The following is an 18,829-nucleotide window of genomic DNA, read 5'->3' as shown; positions in this document are numbered from 1 at the left end:
CCTTGAAAGATTACAAATTTAAAAGAATAGAAATAATGCAAAGTGGATTTTCATACTACAAAGGAATTAAACTGAAAGAAATTCCCAGAATAGTTGTAAATTTAACAACATATTTTTATACAACCATTGACCAAAGAAAAAGTCTCAAGATATAAATACATTTTTACTAAAGGGAAATAAAAAAAAATCAAGATTTGTAGGATGTAGCTAAAGCAATACTTAGAGAGAAATTTATAATAATTATATTGAATGTATATATTAGAAAATAAGGCAGATTTAAATTCAGTGACTTAATCTTCCACCTTAGGAAACTAGAGAAAGAAATCTACAGCAAGCAGAAAAAGATGTAATAAAAATTAGAGCAGAAATCAGTGAAATGGAAAATAGGAAAGCAATAAAAATAATCTGTTGTATCAAAACTGATTATTCAAAAAAAATCAGTAAAACAATAAATTATAGCTAGGTTAATGAGGAAGAAAAGAGAAAAGACATAAATTACCAATAATAAAATGAAACAGAGGCCAGCACTACTGATTCTGTGGACATGGCAAAGGTAATAAAGAAATATTGTAAACAATTCTGTGTCCACAAATTTGATAACTTAGATAACAGGGATTAATTCTTTGAAAGAAACCAACTATCAAAACTCACACAAAGAGAAATAGTCCTAGTAGACTTATGTTTATTTTATTAAAAATTTAAACAGATTTAATTGACATATAACATTATATTAGTTTCAGGTATACAACAATATGGTTCACTATTTGCATATATTGTGAAATGATCACATAATAAGTCTAGTTAATATCTATCACCATAAATGTTAGTCCCTCAGTTGTGTCTAACTCTGATCCCATGGACTGTAGCCCACGAGCCTCCTCTGTCCATGGAATTTTCCAGGCAAGAATACTGGTGTGGGTTGCCATGCCCTCCTCCAGGGGATCTTCCAGATCCATGGATTGAACCTGCATCTCCTGCATTGGCAGGCAGATTCTTTACAACTGTGCCACCTGGGAAGCCCTGATTGTGTGTGGAGATAATGCCCAAATTTATCAGAAAAAAATTTGGACTATTAAGCATGTCTATCAAGATTGCAGAATTCAAGGTTACATACAAAATCAATTGCTTTTTCTATATATTAGCAATGAACAATTGTAATTTGAAATAAAAAATAACATCTACCATTGCATAAAAATGGACATGCTTAGTTACAAATCTAAAAAAGTATTATGTATAGGATCTTAATGATAGAGAACACTGATAAAAGAAATCAAAGAAGATCTAAATAAATGGAAATATATTTTGTGTTCGTGGATTAGAAGACTTAATATTGTTAAGATGTCAATCCTTCCCAGTTTGATCCATAGATCCAAGGCAATCTTAATCAAAATCTCAACAAGCTATTTTGTAGATATCAACAAATTATTCTAAAGTTTACATGGAAAGGAAAAAGTTTACATGGAAAGCTGAAACAATACTGAAGAACAACACTGGACAGTTTTAAGACAATATAAAGCTATAGGATGAAATGGTTGAGATGGTTGGATAGCATCACTGATTCAATGGATGTGAATTTGGGCAAACTCCCAATGGGAGATGGTGAGGGACAGGGAGGCCTGGCGTGCTGCAGTCCACGAGGTTGCAAAGAGTTGGACATGACTTAGCCGCTGAACAACAAACTTATAGGAATCAAATAGTTTGGACTTTTCGTAGGACAGATTTCTTGAGGTGAAATCACTACATTAAAAACCATGTAAATCCAAATGATGACAGACTGTATGACTTTCCTCTTGCTGCTGTAACACATGACTACATATTTAGCTACTTAAAGAATACAAATTTATTATCTTACAGTTCTAGAGATTAGAAATATTAACTCAGTTTCACTGAGTTAAAATCAAGATGGTGGCAGGTGTGTATTCCTTCTTCTGGAGGATCTAGGGGAGACCCACTTCGTCACCTTTCTCAGTTTGTAGAGGTTGCCTTCATTCCTTGGTCTGACTCCTCCCTCCATTGTTAAAGCTAGAAGCATACCATTCCTATCTCCTCTTTGACCTTTGCTTCTGTCCTCACATACTCTCTCCTTGACTCTGGTCCTCCTTTCTCCTTCTTACATGACTGTTTTGATTACATTGGGCCCACTCAGATAATCCAGGGTAATCTCTGGTTTATATTTGGCTTTTTTCCCCCTTAGGCACAAAGAATACAGTTCTGAAAAAAACAGATGAGGTCTATCATGTACCCTGTATTCCAGCAAAGACTTAGAGATGGGATATGTGGAAGGGAGATGGGCAAGTAAATGAACAAGAGAACTATTTGGAGTTTACATAAGGTATGAAAAAATAAAGTGATTATGTGATAGAGAGTGATGATGATCTTATTATTTTAGGTTAGGTGGTTAGAAAAAGTTGTACTGAGATGTGAAATATAAAAAACAGATAGCCATCCAAATAGAGAGCTAAGAACAGAGTGAAACAGGAATAGAAAGGCAAATGGACAGATCCTGAAACATTTAGTATTTCAAGGGGACTTAGATCTGGGCAGCTAGAGCCTATGGGAAATAATAAGCTTGAAGGTACAGGTTGAAATCAGATGAATGCAAAGTATTTTCATTCTAAATCCAGTGGAAACCATTGCAGAGGATCTGATTTATGTTTTAGAAAGTTTTCTAATTGCTCTGTGTAGAGTGGATTTCAAATAGACAAGAGAGAAGACTAAAAATCCATCATAATTCATTTAAGAAAGGAGAGTAGCTTGAGATAAGTGGGAAAAATTATATGGGTTAGAAACAGGTTTTGTAGATGAAAGAGATAAAACTTGGTTATGGATAAATAGAGTAACTATTAGAATTTGGGATTAAGCAAATGGTTGGTTTGTGGTGGCCATTTACTGGAATGGGGAAAATAAGAAAAAGTAGACTTGGATATAATATGATATATGAAGAATTCTGCTTTGTCTATGTTAATTTTGTAATGACTGTTAGGCTTCCATGTGGTGGTACAAGAAAGATCTTAGATTTATAAACTTGGAGTTCAGTAAATGTTAGGAACGAAGATGTAAATTTTACAAGTCACAAGCATCTAGACTATTTTTTAAGGATACAGGAATGAAAGGGATCTCTTAAGGAGAGAGTATAGACAGAAAACCGGACAACATAGAACATAGAACAGAGTCTTGAATCGTTTAATGTACTGATGCCAAGTGAAGAAGGAGAAACCAAAAGTGGTCAATGACATAAGGAAAAGTCTAATAGTTTGGGGAGCGACAGAATTCAAGAGTAGGAAGTTCTTTAAATAGGGAGAGGAGGTGAACTTTGTTGAATGCTGCTGAGAGGTCAAGTAAGATGAGCACAGGAAAGTCAAAGGAGAAACCAAAAGTGGTCAATGACATAAGGAAAAGTCTAATAGTTTGGGGAGCGACAGAATTCAAGAGTAGGAAGTTCTTTAAATAGGGAGAGGAGGTGAACTTTGTTGAATGCTGCTGAGAGGTCAAGTAAGATGAGCACAGGAAAGTCAAAGGAGAAACCAAAAGTGGTCAATGACATAAGGAAAAGTCTAATAGTTTGGGGAGCGACAGAATTCAAGAGTAGGAAGTTCTTTAAATAGGGAGAGGAGGTGAACTTTGTTGAATGCTGCTGAGAGGTCAAGTAAGATGAGCACAGGAAAGTCACTGGCAGCAGGAGTGCTGGATGTCACTGATCACTTTAATTTTAGTAGTTTCAGTGAAGTGGTGGTTATGAAGGCCCAGTGCCTCAGACTAGAGAAGATGTGATGAGAGGAAGTGAAGAAAGCCTTGCTAGATAACTCAACTCATAGGATGGAAGTTTTGCTTAGAAAGGAAACAGAGAAATGGGGTGCTAACTGGAGGAGGACATGGGGTGTGAAATACCATCTAGATGCTGATGACTCCTGGCTTCCCTCATAGCTCAGTTGGTAAAGAATCTGCCTGCAATGCAGGAGACCCAGTTTCAATCCCTGGATCAGAAAGATCCCCTGGAGAAGGAAATGACAACCAACTCCAGTATTCTTGCCTGGAGAATCCCATAGACAGTGGAGCCTGGCAGGCTACAGTCCATGGGGTCGCAAGAGTCAGACACAACTTAGTGACTACCAGCTAGATGCTCTGATGCTCTGTGTGTGAAAATGGATGAGGCTACATTAGGTCTGTATGCAGATAAAATTGATTCAGTACAGGGATAAACCAGTGATGATTAATGTGGGATTAAGACCCTGATGCTGGGAAGGATTGAAGGCAGAAGGAAAAGGGGGTGACAGAGGATGAGATGGTTGGATGGCATCATCGACCCAATGGACATGAGTTTCAACAAACTCCTGGAGACAGGACAGGGAAGCCTGGGGTGCTGTAGTCCATGGGGTGACAAAGAGCTGGACACAGCTGAGTGACTGAACAACAAAAGTCCTTTAAAAAAAGTGGTGAGATCCAGAAAACAAATGCAGGATTGTCCTTAAATTGGATTAGTGACATTTTATCTATAGTAACAAAGGCAAAGAAGATGGTATAGGTACAGATGCAGATAAATTGGTTGATTTAGTGATGGCAAAATGAGACATGACTAATTGCATATTTTTTCTTAATAAAGTGTCAGACAAGATTAGCTGTGAAGGAAGTGACTGTAAAGGAAGTTTGGAAACATTGAAGGTTTGAAAAAAATAGAAGCATAAAGCTAACAATATTTTTGGAGACTGGGAGACTGAGCATCCTGGAAAGGGTAATGAGATTGTTGGACGGTGTTTTGTGCCTAGAAGAGATTTGTGGTCATGAGTTTGCAGTTAAACTTGCAGGGCGATTGTGTATTTTTCTCCAGATTGTTCGAGTTGTATACGAGCAGCTAGAGAGTAAGCAGAAAGATTTATTTAACCAGGGTAGATGGAACATATGAGAGATCTCTTTCTCCATAATTTGACTTGTTGTTCAGTCGCTCAGTTGTGTCCAACTCTTTGTGACCCCATGGTCTGTAGCATACCAGGCTTCCCTGTCCTTCATTATCTCCCAAAGTTTGCTCAGACTCTTGTACATTGAGCCGATGATGCCATCTGACCATCTCATCCTCTGTTGTCCCCTTCTCCGCCTGCCCTCAATCTTTCCCAGCATCAGGGTCTCTTCCAATGAGTCAGCTCTTCGGATCAGGTGGTCAAATTATTGGAGCTTCAGCATCAATCCTTCTGATGAATATTCGGGGTTGAGTTCTTTTAGGATTGATGAGTTTAAGTTCCTTGATGTTCAAGGGACTCTCAAGAGTCTTCTCCAGCACCAAAGTTCAAAAGCATCAGTTCTTCGGCACTCAGCCTTTTTTGTATAATTTGACTAATTCTAGATATTATCAGTTTTAAATCTTTGTTGCCATGGTAGCTAAAACCCAAAAATCTCATTTTATTTTATCTTGCGTTTCTCTGACCTCTAGGGAGACTATCTTTTTTTATGCTTTTCAGTCACTGTTTTTTTCTCTCCCCAAAATGGTTCAGATTCTTTGTCTATTTTTCCTACTTAGTCATTTACCTTTTTTCTTATTGATTTTTAAAGATTTATGTAATGGATACTAACATTTCATTTGTTATAAATCTTGCACTATTTTCTCTCTGGGTATTATATAAGCTTGATTTACCATGTCTTTCATTATATTGATGACTTGATAGTTTACATGGTCAAATATATTCATGTTTTCCTTTGGAGCTTCTGGGTTTATGGGCTTCCTCTCTTCTATCCCACTGTAAGTTTATGAACATTGTCTTCCATGTTTTATTATAGTATTTTTCAAATTTTTTACATTTGAACCTTTAACATTTAGAGTTTAATTTTGTACATAGTATACGGTAAGAAATCTGTTATTTTGAAGGATGGAAAGCCAATTGTCCAATAACGTTTCCCAATGATTTTAAATACCATCCTTTCATATTTTATGTTTATATACATACATACATAAGTGGATATATAGTCATGTATCAGGTTTCTCTTTTCTGTTCATTGGTTTGCTTGTCTTCACTTGTATACTGTTTTAACTCATGTTTTTTTTTAGTATGTTTTGATATTTTCTAGGGTAAATCTCTCTCTTATTATTCTTCCTATTCTTCCTTTAAAATGTTTGTTGACTCTTTGTTTTTTAAAAATATATATATTTATTTGGCTGCTTTGGGTCTTCACTGCATTATGCAGCATCTTTCATTGCGGCACACAGACTCTAGTTATGGCCCATAGGCTTAGTTTCTCCACGGCATGTGGGATCCTAGTTCCCTGACCAGGGATTGAACTTGTGTCCCCTGCATTACAAAGTGAATTCTTAACCACGGGACCACAAGAGAAGTCCCTTCTTGAGTATTCTTGTATATTTACTCCTCCAAACAAATGTTATAATTTGCTCAATTTCCGTGGGACTTGCTTGTATTGAATTTACAAATGAATATGGGGAGAGAGTTTTGCTTTGGAGAGGAAGAAGAAAGCAAAACACCTATAGATTAAGCAGGGTTAGTTGAGTTGATCTTGTGGATTTAAACACATGGTCAGAGACCCTCTGGATAGGAAAGTTCCAAAGACAGAAGAAATAAGGAGGCGGATATTGAAATCAACTTCCCAATCTCCATGCATTTGCTAAAGATTAGACTTGAAGCTTACAAATACAGTAATTTTGATAAAAACTACCTGCTGGAATAATGTCCAGTAAGTTACATCATAGCCATTTCCCCCCCAAACTGATATTTACATTTGTTTAAATAAATTAATATTTGCAAATTACTCAGTTATTTGTTGGGAACAAATTCAAAAGAAAACAGAAACAAATAGTAGGAGAAAAAGGCAAGAATGGTGATGTGTAGGAGGAAAAGTTTACAATTTATCAAAATAAGATTACTGACAAATTAAAATAAATTTTTTTATGTGAACATCTTGGATGAAAGAAACTTTGCAAGGGAATTAGGATTTATTCAATAAAAGAAAAAATATTAGATTACTATACTCGGAGAAGGCAATGGCACCCCACTCCAGTACTCTTGCCTGGAGAATCCCATGGACGGAGGAGCCTGGTAGGCTACAGTCCATGGGGTCGCTAAGAGTTGGACACAACTGAGCAACTTAACTTTCACTTTTCCCTTTCATGCACTGGAGAAGGAAATGGCAACCCACTCCAGTATTCTTGCCTGGAGAATCCCAGGGACGGTGGAGCCTGGGGGGCTGCCGTCTATGGGGTCGCACAGAGTCGGACACGACTGAAGCGACTTAGCAGCAGCAGCAGCAGATTACTATACTAATTCCTTCTTTAGGACCCATGAAAAACAAGCATTAGATGCTAACCCTGAAAGTACAGCAACTGAACTCCTACCTAGCTTAATACTGGAAGGAGTATTAAAAATGCATATGCATTATTTTCATAGTTGCATGAGTTAAAATTCTTGTGTAAAAGAAGCATTGCAGTCTCAAGCTATACATCTATCCACACTTCCATTTTCTTTCCTGTGATATCTATCTTTCTGTCTGGCCGAAAGCAAAAAAACTGGAAAAAAGAATTGGTTAGAATTAAATTTCCTTCAGCAGCACACAGAGCTGCAGTGTTGCTACAAAATCTCATTTCTGACTGGGCTAATGGCAGGGAGCTATTTATAGACCAGTTCTGAAATTTCCTTAGTAACAAGGGTTGCAAAGAACTCTCTCCTTGCTGCTGAAGTGTCCCCAGCCACCCCGTAGCCTTGTTCCTGATTCCTTTAACTTTGAAATTCTTCTCAAGTGTTCCTAACCTCAGTATTATTTCCCTTCATATCAACACATATTTCATGGTTGGGGAACTTTCATGAATATTTACCAGTCCAATTTTGTACTATACTTTGTTTTGATGATAGTGTGTTCTCTCGAAGGGGAGATATTTCATGTTGATGGCTAAGCTTTGTACTGCAACAACTAATGTCTTTGCTTAAGTTTCTCATGCTTTGAGATTTATAAGCTTTCTATTATATTTCAGATTTCTGGGCATTGGCCAGAATCCCAACATTTTCTTCCTTCCCTTTATGTTTGTTCTCTTTTTCTTTCCCTCCAGCTTGACCATCTGTCTCCCTACGTTTGCTTCTGTAGAACCGTGGACTAGGACCTAGGGGTGAAACAGCACATGCTATCAAAGGATTCAGTTTTTGGAAGTCATCTCTGATCTATATAAGTACCAAATGACTTCTGCAAAGTGTTCTACATCTTGTTACCATCTGGACCTATTACCTCACCTAGTTAGAGCACGGCTAACAAGGCCAAGGTCATGAATTCAGACCCCATATGATCCAGTTTACTTTACACAGGACAGAAATTTCTTTTATGGCTCTAGTCTCAAATTGCAAACGCTAGTGGGTTCATCTTGGAAATGAGTCCACACTGGAGGACCTGGTGAGTGTTGGGTTGGAGCCAGGCCCTCATCATTATTATAGAAAACTTCAAAGCATATGTTCTACGGCTGGACAGTCAGCAGAACTTCTATCTCAATGCACTCTTTATATTAAACTTTAGAATAGATAGGACACGAGCAATCATCTGTTTCACACATCTAAGGTCACGCAGGAAAATCAAAATCCAAAATTCAGTCCAGTCTTATGTGTTATTTTGCCCTTCTATTCATTTTGCCTGTTAAAATCCCTATAAAGTGCATCTCTGAGGAGGAGTTACAAATTTTACATGTGGAGATGAAGCTACTGGAACAATTAAACCTGGTGAGATATGCTGCCACATGTAACTGGGAAGAGAATTGCCATTAAATGTGTACAATATCTGAGGACTTTAAGGAGGAGAAATTTTGAGCATCTCAATTTGGCTTTTATGATACTAATAAAACATTTGCAGGATGATTTAAAATCTGTAGACCATTTTCATATCTTCCATCTTATTTGGGTCATCCAACATGAGATTGGCTTGATAGATGTTATTACATGTTGCGGATTAGACAAATTATGTATATAAAGATTGTATGATTTGCCCAAAGTCATACAAACTCTAAGGTCTTTGGATCCTGATCCAGGGATCTTTCCATGCTGTAACACTGTATTTTATCTCTTGACTTGTGCCTACAGAAATGTCTCAATTGTAAATTGATTGTATTATTGAAACTATTTCTATTTTATTTTTGAGTTGACTTAGAGAGGGCAGATTTCATACAACTTCTATAGTCACAATTACATACCAAACCAGTTTGATGAAGCTTGAGTATGGCCTCTAAAGGAGATAGAATAAATGGTTCTGAAAATCACCAAGAGCCCTTTTAGGGAGACTAGGTCACATAGCAGCTAATAAAGTTTTTGAAATTAGAGACTCTTGCTTTCAAAACTTGGATCTGCTTTAGTTTATTTTTCAAACTGTCCTACCCTACATGATTAGGAAATAACCTTGGCAATAGTCTTACTGAAGTGGATTTGCCAAATTGTGTAATAGCCCTGCTCAGAACTGAAATCAAAAGTGTGAAAATGATTAAAGGGATTTCAGTTCAGAATCCAGGAGGAAGCACAAGTTCTTAGTCTTTTTTTTTCTCCTTGAAACCACTACACCTCAATCGTGTGACATATCTCTTCCAATTAAAGCCATGTCTTATAACCAAGGGGTCTCATTTACATATTGCTGCTTTGCAAGCCCTAGCATCATCTTACCTTAGTTTTTACAATATTGCATAATGCATTATGTCTTGATGCAATTTAATGCCTCCTGCTGACTACTTGAAATTACTAAGCAGAAGGTCGGACTAGATCAGTGAACAGCTACTAAAATGCATAGGCAGCAATACGAACAGTAGATACTTAGTACTCAGTGCAAGCCAAAGCAGTGAGAAAAGTGAAGAAAAAAGATAAACAATATGTTTGCTTAATTTTATGACAGTATCTTCCATTCATATTGATGCCTGTGGATTTAGATCTATCATCAATTTGTCTTTATAAGGTTTGTTTATTTTTCTTCTTGTGAAATGCTTTATACATACAGAAGAGGACATAAAACATATGTACAGGTTAAACAACAACTGCAGAGCAACATTTGTGAATCACTCAGACCAAGTGGAAACTGGCCACATGCCTCTCCACAGTCAGAACAGATTCTTCCCCCATCAGGCATAAAATCAACTAAAGAAAGGTGACTATCTGGCCTTGCTTGTCTTTAAAGATATTTCACTAAGGGTAAACCCTTAGTTTACCCACTAAAGGCTTCAGCTGGATTTTGTTTGCTTTCTTAATGTATACAAGCAAATTGTAGTTTGTTTTCTTTTTTGATGGCTTCTTTCACTCAACAGTATATTTGTAAGGTTCATCCATGTTGATGGATATATACATAGTTTATGCCTTTTTAATGGTTGTATAGCTTAATATTATATTCGTAATAGTTTTTGTATTGACTCTATCTCAATGCACCTGGGATCGTTTCCAATTTGGAGCTAATTTGAACAATGCTGCTGTGAACTCTCTGGTACCTAACTCCTATCTGTATACTAGAGTTTCTCCAGTGTGTCTAATTCGGGGTAGAATGCTACCTTTAACTTTATAAGAAAATGCTAAACTATTTGCAAAGAATTTGTATCAGTTTTCACTCCTGAGAGAGTTCCTGTTATTCAGCTTTCTCACCAACACTTGAAATTGTCACACAGTATGTTTTTTTGTGAATCTAATAGGTCTGTTTTTGCTTTGGCTCCATCCCATCATTCTTTCTGGAGTTATTTCTCACTGATCTCCAGTAGCATAATGGGCACCTACCGACCTGGGGAGTTCATCTTTCAGTGTCCTATCTTTTTGCCTTTTCATACTGTTCATGGGGTTCTCAAGGCAAGAATACTGAAGTAGTTTGCCATGCCCTTCTCCAGTGGACCACATTCTGTCAGACCTCTCCACCATGACTCGTCCTTCTTGGGTGGCCCCACATGGCATGGCCTAGTTTCATTGACATAGACAAGGCTGTGGTCCGTGTGATCAGATTGGCTAGTTTTCTGTGATTATAGTTTCAGTGTGTCTGCCCTCTGATGCCCTCTCACAACACGTACTGTCTTACTTGGGTTTCTCTTACCTTGGATGTGGGGTATCTCTTCACGGCTGCTCCAGCAAAGTGCAGCCGCTGCTTCTTACCTTGGACAAGGGGTATCTACTCATGGTGGCCCCTCCTGACCTTGAATGTGGAGTAACTCCTCTCGGCCCTCCTGTGCCCACACAGCCGCAGCTCCTCAGCCGTTGGGTAGCTCCTCTCCACCACGCTGATGCCGTGAAAGTGCTGCACTCAATATGCCAGCAAATCTGGAAAACACAGCAGTGACCACAGGACTGGAAAAGGTCAGTTTTCATTCCAATCCCAAAGAAAGGCAATGTCAAAGAATGCTTGAACTACCACACAATTGCACTCATCTCACACGCTAGTAAAGTAATGCTCAAAATTCTCCAAGCCAGGCTTCAGCAATACGTGAACCGTGAACTTCCAGATGTTCAAGCTGGTTTTACAAAAGGCAGAGGAACCAGAGATCAAATTGCCAACATCCGATGGATCATCGAAAAAGCAAGAGAGTACCAGAAAAACATCTATTTCTGCTTTATTGACTATGCCAAAGCCTTTGACTGTGTGGATCACAATAAAATATGGAAAATTCTTAAAGAGATGGGAATACCATACCATCTGACCTGTCTCTTGAGAAACCTGTATGCAGGTCAGGAAGCAACAGTTAGAACCGGACATGGAACAACAGACTGGTTCCAAATAGGAAAAGGAGTATGTCAAGGCTGTATATTGTCACCCTACTTATTTAACTTATATGCAGAGTACATCATGAGAAATGCTGGGCTGGAGGAAGCACAAGCTGGAATCAAGATTGCCAGGAGAAATATCAATAACCTCAGATATGCAGATGACACCATCCTTATGGCAGAAAAACAAAGAAGAACTAAAGAGCCTCTTGATGACAGTGAAAGAGGAGAGTGAAAAAGTTGGCTTAAAGCTCAACATTCAGAAAACTAAGATCATGGCATCTGGTCCCATCACTTCATGGGAAATAGATGGGGAAACAGTGGAAACAGTGTCAGACTTTATTTTTATGGGCTCCAAAATCACTGCAGATGGTGATTGCCACCATGAAATTAAAAGACGCTTACTCCTTGGAAGGAAGGTTATGACCAACCTAGATAGCATATTTAAAAGCAGAGACATTACTTTGCCAACAAAGGTCGGTCTAGTCAAAGCTATGGTTTTTCCAGTAGTCATGTATGGATGTGAGAGTTGGACGGTGAAGAAAGCTGAGCACCAAAGAATTGATGGTTTTGAACTGTGGTGTTGGAGAAGACTCTTGAGAGTCCCTTGGACTGCAAGATGATCCAACCAGTCCATCCCAAAAGAGATCAGTCCTGGGTGTTCATTGGAAGGACTGATGTTGAAGATTAAACTCCAATAGTTTGGCCACCTCATGCAAAGAGTTGACTCATTGGAAAGACCCTAATTCTGGGAAGGATTGGGGGCGGGAGGAGAAGGGGACTACAGAGGATGAGATGGCTGGATGGCATCACCGACTTGATGGGCATGGGTTTGGGTAGACTCCGGGAGTTGGTGATGGACAGGGAGGCCTGGTGTGCTGCGATTCATGGGGTTGCAAAGAGTTGGACACGACTGAGCAACTGAACTGAACTGAATAGGTCTGTAATGGTTTTCTGTCAGACCTTGGTCTTAATGGTCTTAATTTGCTTTCATTTGTTTGCTAGAGAGCTGATCATAGCTTCTTTTTTTAGTAACCATTTGGATATCCTATTTTGAGAAGAGTTTGTTCAAATCTTATACCCAGTTTCTTTCAACTGGGTATTTTTCTTATTTGTCTTTTTGTGGGTTTTATGTTTTATGTGTTCTTTGAAGCAGTGACCTGAAGGAGATAAGGGATTAGCCATAGGTATACCTAAGGGAAGAGCACTCCAGATAATAGAAAATGTCAAGTGTTAATGTTCTATACCAGAAGCTTGCCTGGAGTAAAACAATAGGAGGGAAATTTTAGTAAGAGATGAAATCATAGGGTAATGAAATGAGGTCATGTAGACCTTATAGAAATCTTTGGCTTGGACTCTGAATGAAATGGAGAGTAGCTATAGTATTCAGAACAAAGGAATGACATGGCATTACTCTTCCCTCTTTTTAAAAATTAACATACTATTTATTTATTTAATGGAATTCCCTCAAAGCTCAGTCACTAAAGAACTGGCCTGCAGTGCAGGAGATCCAGATTCTGTCTGTCTATCCCTGGGTCGGGAAGCTCTCCTGGAGAAGGAAATGGCAAGCCACTCCAGTATTCTTGCCTGGAGAATCCCATGGACAGAGGAACCTGACTCTCTTCATTTTTAAAAAATTAACATACTATTTATTTATTTAACACTTTTAGGTTTACAGAAAAAATTAAGTGGAATCTAATGTCTTTTTGGTAGAGTCTGTGCTTCCCATCTCTGCAACTATAGGCTCTACAAGGTTAGAGATTCTGGCCCCAAAGGAGCCACCCTGTTTCTAGGAGACACTGTAAGATCTTATTGAACTGTATGCCATCCAGACTGCCAGGGTATCTTAGAGTCCTTTTTAGAGGGACCAACAGATGAGAAGAGGAGAAATTGTATTGGCAGGAGTAATTGATGACAAGAGTAGAAAGAGGTACATCTGCTTTTTCATAGTAGAGGTAGAGAGGAACATTTGTGGTACCCAGGTGATGCACTTAGATCCCTCGTGGTGCTCCCTTGCCCAATTGTGACTCTGATTGAACCCGTGCAGCAACCCTGAGGATGGTATGATGACCATACAGTCAGTTTCTTCAGAAAAGGTTTGGTTTAAAGTACCAAGTAAGACACAAAAGGCTTCCTTGGAGGTTCAGTGATAAATAATCTGCCTGCACTGTAGGAGATGCAGGTTCCATCCCTGGGTCAGGAAGATCCCTTGGCAACCCACTCTAGTATTCTAGCCTGGAGAATCCCATGGACAGAGGAGCATAGAGGGCTACATACAGTCCATAGGGTTGCAAAGAGTTGGATACAACAAACAACTGAGCACACATGAGCACGCAAGACACCAAAACCTTTATAGGTACCAGCTGATAGTAGAAACATCTATAATGAATGGTAAGGGAGGGAGATGATTAATATCGACTGTAGCCCTGAAACCAACTGCAGCAATGAGGGCTGGAGGGAAAGAGGTCAACAGAACCATGGAAGATGTCTAGTCACACACCTGTGTGCAAGACAAAGATGGACTGTGGTGGCCATGGAGGGAACTGCACCCTCTCTCAGCAAGCAGATCTTCTGCGAGAAGCATAGTTAGACAAACATCTCCAATTATACCTTTAGACATAACAGAGTGCTCACTCTGAAATTGTACTTTCTTTGAGCTGTTCCCAGCATGGTAGAGTTATTAGAGTTGGAACATTCCTGCCTCTAATGGAAAACCTTTGCTAGTAAGATTTCATTAACCTGCTGTGATATTCTATCAAAACTATGAAATGGTCTGAGGCTTCAATTTTCTTTTTTGTTTTTTGCTTCTTTCACAGATGTTGGATCTGTACTGTGGTCTAAAGGCTCTTCCAGCCTACCCCAGTGGTCTCCCTGTGCTCCTTCACAAGTATGTTCCCAGCAAATCTCTCGCACCTCTAATCTCATTTTGGCATCTGTTTCTTGGAAGACCAGAGCTGAAATAAGGTATGTTTAATATAATTATCAGCATAATTTAGTTTCAATCTACCAGCTTGCTATTTATTGTCATCTTCTCCCATTTTCTCTTTGTTCCTTCCCTCTCCTTCTTTTGGATTGAGTTGAAAAAAATATGATTCTTTTATTATCTATACCTCGTTATTTTATTTTTTAGCATTTAACTTTAGTATCATTGGAAAGTTAGGGTTTAACTTTCAAGTGCTGCTGCTGCTACTGCTGCTAAGTCGCTTCAGTCGTGTCCGACTCTGTGCGACCCCACAGACGGCAGCCCACCAGGCTCCGCCATCCCTGGGATTCTCCAGGCAAGAACACTGGAGTGGGTTGCCATTTCCTTCTCCATTGCATGAAAGTGAAAAGTGAAAGTGAAGTCGCTCAGTCGTGTCCGACTCTCAGCGACCCCATGGACTTGTAGCCCACCAGGCTCCTCCGTCCATGGGATTTTCCAGGCAAGAGTACTGGAGTGGGGGGCCATTGCCTTCTCCGCAAGTGCTACTCTACCACTTCAAAAATGGTATAAAAAATGCACAGCAGAATTCACCCAAGCCTTCCCTCCTGTTTCTTGAGCTATTTTCAGATATTTTACTTTGGTGTATGCCATAAACCCTACAACACATTATTATTTTTACTTTCAATAGTCAAATATCTTTTGCAGAGATTAAAATTGATAAAAAATGTCTTTTGCACTTGTCCACATATTTACCCTTTGAAATGCTCTTCATTAATTTATGTAGAACCAGTATCTAATTGGTAACATTTTCCATCTTTCTTTAATATTTCATAGTATGAAGGTATACTGCTGATGAATTTTTTCATATTTTGTCTGAAAGTATTTATTTCTCCTTCATTTGTTATTGCAAAATATGTAAAACAAAATTTACCATTTTAATCATTTTAAAATGTGCTGGTCTATAGTATTAGATACATTTACATTGTTGTGCTATCCATCTTCAGAACTTTTTCTTTACCCACAAATGCAACTTTGTACCCGTTTAAATATTAATTCCCCATTCTCTTCTTTCTCAGTCTTGTCCACCATCATTCTTACCATCTCTAGAATCTGACTATCCTAGGAACCTCGTGTAAGTGTAATCATACAGTATTTGTCCCTTTGACTGGCTTATTTAGTGTCTTTAATGTTCATCTGTGTTGTAGCATGTGTTCAAATTTTCTTCCCTTTTAAGGCTCGATAATAGTTCATTACATAAATAGATTATATGTTGTTCATTAATCCATCAATGGACACAAATTGTTTCACTTTTTTTGCTATTGTGAATAATGCTGCTATGAACATGAGTGTACAAATATCTGTTTGAGTACCTATTTTCACTTCTTTGGGGCATATGATCAGAAATGGAATTGCTAGATCACATGGTATATTAGTTTTCTAGGGCTGCCGTAACAAAGTACTACAGACTCAGGGGCTGAAATAGCAGACATTTATTGTCTCATAGTTCTTGAGGCTGGAAGTCTGTTGGTTCCTTCTGAGGCTTCTCTGCTTGACTTGAAATGGGTCTTCTTGAGTCTTCCCTCTGGGCTCTTCTGTGGCCAAATTCCCCCTTCTTGTAAGGAGATTTGAATCCAGTGTTAGGACTTACATTGACTCCAGTGTTAGGACTCAGTATACGAATTTGGGGGAGGAAACAAATTCAACTCATGATATTCTATTCTCTGGCTCCCCTAAATCATGGTCTTCTTGCATGCAAAAGACATTTACTCCATCTTAATAGACCCTAAGGTCCTAACTCGTCCTGCAGCCCCAAATCTCATCTAAATATCATCTAAGTCAGGTGGGGGTGAAACTTGAGGTATGGTTAATCCTGAGGCAAAATTTCTCTCCAGCTGTGAAACTGAGAAACCAGACAGCAGTTTGTATACTTCCAAAATATAGTGATGGACAGGCATAGACAAGACATTTCCATTCAAAAGGAATAAATTGTCAAAGTTTCCTAATGGGGCCTTTTTCTAATTGTGGTAAAGACAATTAACATGAGATTCCTTCTTTGAGAAATTTTAAGTGCACAATATAGTATTATTAACTAGACACACAATGTTGTACAGCAGACCTCTCAATAGAAGTGTATTTCTTAATGTTAAAATAGATTTTCTAGATAGTTTGGGTTTTTATATAATAATTATTTATGTTAATGAGGCTTTGATTAAGCATGTGATTTTAATGTTTTAAAATGTGGTGAGGGTGTCTCTGTGGTAACTTAGACCAAGTGTGTCAATATTGTTGTTCAGTCTCCTATATAGGCTTCAGAAATGTTTTGTGTTCAATTCCAGACCACTGCAATTAAATAAATATTTCAATGAAGCAAGTAACATGAAGTTTTTGGTTTTATACTTCATATAAAATTTATGTTTATGCTATGCTATAGTTTATTAAGTGTGTAGTAGCATTATGTCTAAAAAAATATGTACATACTTTAATTAGAAAATACTTTATAGCTAAAAAAGTCAAAGCAATTACAGTAGTAACAATTTTCTTTATAAGATTGTCAAGATTTCTCTGTTTTCTTACTTCATGCCAAACTGGCATAGTGGTGATAGTAACAGTGGTGATAGTAATTTGAGAACAAATGCTATCTGTGCCAGTTGGTTTTTGAGAAGATCTAGGCTTGACATCATATTTTTTTGTTTGACTCTCTTCTCCAGTTAACTGTTTGGAGACATCAGAAAAAATAAGTAGTAAAAAGTTAATAAAAAGCTCTTTCTGTGATACTGTGCTGTTTAGCATACTAATCCATCAATTTATCTTTTAAACAATTATCATGGCCTTTATATCACTGCACATTTGGTAAGAGCCTGCTGTATTTAAACCCTGAGTGCTGAGACATTTAAAATGAAGGGAGATACATAGCAAGTTAAGTAACGCTAAAGTATTTGAATAATTCAAAGCAACAATAAAAGCAATGTCACAATGCATAATGCTCAACAAATTGCTCAGACAGTGACTTCTGTCAAAACTCAGATACATAATGGCTTTGACTTCAGGCAGAAATGATCTAGGGAGAGGTTTGCAGAGACGGCTAAAGAGGAGCTTAGTGTGGGTAGAGAAGGTGGGGAAGGACCTTATAGATTGGTGTACCATTGTTAATAAAAGTGTAGAGGGAGTGGCAGGTAAAGGGTAGTATGTGAACCACTTTGAGGGGCACATGGCTTTCAAGAAGGCTACTGAATGAAAAAACAGAAAGAAAACTTGCAGTCAGATTGTTCAGGGCCCTAATTATCAAACTAATGACCATAAATAAGCAGCCAACAGAGAAGTCTTATTAGGTCATGGGAAGATAAGAAAAGCTGTGAGTAATCAAGGTTAATGATTTTTGTCCTGTCATACAAGAGACAAAAACAAAAAACAAACCTGGGCCTAGAAAGTGAACATTATCAGTATGGAATCCCTAAGAGCACACTGGGCTTCCCAGGTGGCTCAGTGGTAAAGAACTCGCCTGCTGATGCAGGAGATGTGGGCTCGATCCCTGGGTTGGGAAGATTTCCTGGAGAAGGAAATGGTAATCTATTCCAGTATTCTTGCTTGGAGAATTTCATGGACAGAGGAGCCTGGTGGGCTACAGTCCAGGGGGTCGCAAAGTATTGGACACTACTAAAACAACAACAATGGAGCAAAAATAGACCCAAGCAAAATATGCAGATATATTCAAACAATTAACAACGTTTAACCCATTGCCAATATTTTCTTTAAAGAATATGTATTTTTCATCATCTATATTAAGTGATGGCTACCAGGTAGAGCTAGTGGTAAAGAACCCACCTGCCAATGGAGGAGATGTAAGAGACACAGGTTGGATTCCTGGGTTGGGGAGATCCCCTGGAGAAGTGAATGGCAACCCACTCCAGTATTCTTGCCTGGAGAATCCCATGGACAGTGGAGCCTGGCAGGCTACAGTCTGTGGGGTTGCAAAGAGTTGGACACGACTGAAGCAACTTAGCACATGCATGCATGAGAACTGTGTTCCACCATGGGAAATTATAATACCATGTTATCTGAAGAATGTATATTCAGTTGTATGCACATGTAGATTACAACACCCTACTCTTCTTTTTTTTAGAAAACTATTGTCTGCAATGATAATGGATTTATGGGTAAATTTTCCACTCATGTAAGAATCAAAAATAATTCTGTAAAAATAACTTATCTAGAAATTAAAAGTAGG

The 18,829-nt window shown here is 38.3% G+C and overlaps 1 long non-coding RNA gene across 1 annotated transcript in view; it reads left to right on the top strand.

Moving 5' to 3' along the window:
- Positions 1-18,829, top strand: part of LOC145515545 (uncharacterized) — a 133,431-nt gene that overhangs the window by 72,538 nt on the left and 42,064 nt on the right. Inside the window, exon 3 of the long non-coding RNA XR_014060914.1 lies at positions 14,498-14,645. This is a non-coding gene — a long non-coding RNA (uncharacterized LOC145515545). The remainder of the gene's footprint in view (positions 1-14,497; positions 14,646-18,829) is intronic.

Source organism: Giraffa tippelskirchi, chromosome 1, assembly GCF_054371585.1.
Source record: "Giraffa tippelskirchi isolate mGirTip1 chromosome 1, T2T-mGirTip1v1.2.pri, whole genome shotgun sequence".
In the NCBI taxonomy this organism is placed as follows: Eukaryota; Metazoa; Chordata; class Mammalia; order Artiodactyla; family Giraffidae; genus Giraffa; species Giraffa tippelskirchi.
Note: the sequence above shows the minus strand (reverse complement) of the source record. Positions and strands in the feature narration are given on the sequence as shown.